The following is a 2962-nucleotide window of genomic DNA, read 5'->3' as shown; positions in this document are numbered from 1 at the left end:
AGACTAATAACCTAGTATGAGCTGATTTTTATATAAGACTTTATGTAGAAATCTAGTTTCCAATTTCTTCAGATGGAAATCTGGCTTCCCACACCATTTTTTGATGAGGGTGCCCCCTCTTACTTAACAAAAAGCACTTATTTACATAAGGTGAACAAATTTTATACATTTCACAATACAGATTTAGAAGTATGGAGTTGGCCCTACTGTACGGGCCTTCATAGTTCCAGTGAAGGGATCTTGGGGGTGAACAGCTGCTCCACTTGCTTGCTCTGGAGAGACAATCACTGGCACTTTTCATTCATCACCATCTTGCTACCATTGAACCTTACATTAACTCTTTCAGCTGTTATTAACTAATGACTTGGCGAATTTGCATTGACAGCCAGTTGAGACCTGCGTAGGGTTTTTCAAGCCATAACTGAGATGAAAACAGGGACATATTTTACAGAGGAAGATGTAGAGCAAAGGCCTATTGCTTCCTCATTTAAATCACCTCTCAAGGTGTTTAAGAATGGAAGATTTCAAGGATACATTTCCCCATGCTGCCTTCAGGAATTGAATTCACAAAACATAAGCTAACAACAACAACCACAAGTGCAGGAACTTAGTCCCACAAGGATAAATGTAGCAGCATAAGAAATGAGATCAGTCAGGGCAATGAGGTTTGAAAAGCTGGAAAACATGCAGATGAATAATCATAGATTCAGCTGGCCTGAGAAAGCTGAAAGTTTCAAGCCTACCCAGAAAGCAAATCTGCTGATTCTGACCCTGCAGAACTACAGAGATGATGAAGAATTGTGGTAGGAATATCGGGCTTAACACAGGAGGGATGACTGACACTGCCCCACTCTCTCCTGTGTTAGCAACAAATTGATAAGCAGACGCTTCCCCAACTCAATGAGCCAGGTACAAACACAGACTTGGAAAGAGGAGTGACTGTTGGATTGAGCAGGGGGAGGTTTATTCTTACTATATTCTATCCACAGGTCCAGAAAAGAATCAAAGAATTAAAGAAAAGTCAGGAGGATATTTACTTGCTTCTATATTAAATTATGGTGGGATAATAAAGTACTGACATCAGTATCTGTTTTAAAATAGGTATCTCTCTTGGAAAACTGTGGCACATAACTCAGATGAGTAATTAATTTAAAAATATTTCTTATTTAGATTTCAGTTGCAAAATAAGGATTTCAGCATCTTTAATTTTTTGCTCATTATCTTAATTATGTTTTTCCTTGCATAATATTAAAATTTGATTTAATTTTTCATTCACTTGATGATGGAGAGAAGAAAATGCAATGTAAAAATGAGTGGGTATAAAATGGTGTAATAGCCGCAAAAGTGGAGAGCTGGCAAGTCAGAGTAACACAAGCTTTCCAAAAGTGTGAATTAACAGAAATTTACAACTGACGTCCAAGACAAGCTCATAAGATTCCAGCCATCCCACGACTTGGTAACCAATAGGGATTGTTCCTGGAATCAGTATGAACACTCAAGGAACAGTTATTCCAAATGCGATTACTGGACAAAAGTCCAGAACTGAAACTCACAGAAAACAACACAAGCTAAACAAACCTTGTGTTTTGGAATAATTCCCAAGATGCAAAGTGCAATCAGCAACACCTTGTTCCCTTTCTTGTAATTTGTGCCCTCTGTTCTAATATGATACATTAGAAATGTATACCTCCTCCCACAATAATATTGTACTGTGTTTTCATGGGGATCTTACTAAAAAACCAAGCAAACCAAAAATATATGCAATGAACTATTACTGAATTAAACTGCAGAAATAGTCATTTGTCCAAAGTAATTCTTCATTTGGTTTTTGCAAGTTCCTACTAGTTCTTGGATGTCAGCATTTTCTTTGTGCCACAGTCTCATATTCTCAAATTGCTGAAATAAACCCTTCCGTAGACTGTTTTGTTCCAGTGTGTCTCAAGAGAAGGAATAGAATACAGTTGGATGAAGGCCCTCTGTTGGCATCTATCAGACTTAGTATGTGTTTCTATCAGCAGAGGGTTAAATGCCAGAGGAGAGTGCCATGCACAGTGCTTTTGTGCACCCACTAAATCAGCAGGTCACCTGATTACTTCCAAACACGCCTCAACTGATGTCATAAAAGCTGATTACCACAATAAAAATAAATAAAACCTGACAGCTTCCTTGGGTAGGAAAGGTTTTTGAGAGCATCCCTTCCACCCCCTCCCCACCACTCTCAGTCACATGGGACTCCTTACCCCTTCATTCTGACCTGGCGCCAGGAGATAACGGCTATGCCTTTGGGATAAAAAGGAATTGGATCTCGACTAATGCATTGCCTTCATTTTGCAACTGAAGATACTGATTGTCACAGAGGTTAGGTGACCCCCTAGAAATGCACTGATCATTTTGGCTGGAATAGTCATGGCATATTATCATACTCAGTGTGTAGTCATCTTATTTTATTTGTGTCACAACTAGGAGAATTCCTGAATTAGATGTCATGGTTCAACTGGCTGATTTTCCACCTCCAAATGTTGCCAGCCCATATGGGATTCAGTTTGTCTCAGCTGCTCTGCTTCCCACCCAGCTCCCAGCAGGGGATGGACCAAAGTCTTAGACCGTCTAATCACACGGGAGAACCAGAAAAGCTCCTGGCTCCTGGCTTTATATTGGCTCAGGTCTTGCCATTACAGGCATTTGGGGAGTAAACAAGAGAATGGAAGATTTTTTTCTCTGTGGATCTGTCTTTCAAAAGAGATCCTCTGTCCATTGCTTTGGCTGAGCTGAATCCAGGCCAGGAAAGTCCTTGCAATTTACCACATGGTTGCAGGTTCTTAAAGCCTTGAGCCATCCTCCACTGACCTCTTAAGTGATAAACAGGAAGCTGGTTGGGAACTGAGACATGAATTAATACCCACAGGAGATTCCTGTATGTATAATAAAAGATTGAGCCATCATAGCAGACCCAATAATATTT

Source organism: Ochotona curzoniae, unplaced genomic scaffold, assembly GCF_017591425.1.
Source record: "Ochotona curzoniae isolate NIBS_2020 unplaced genomic scaffold, NIBS_Ocur_1.0 contig_3498, whole genome shotgun sequence".
Taxonomy (NCBI): domain Eukaryota; kingdom Metazoa; phylum Chordata; class Mammalia; order Lagomorpha; family Ochotonidae; genus Ochotona; species Ochotona curzoniae.
The sequence above is the reverse complement of the archived record's forward strand: the minus strand, read 5'-3'. Positions refer to the sequence as shown.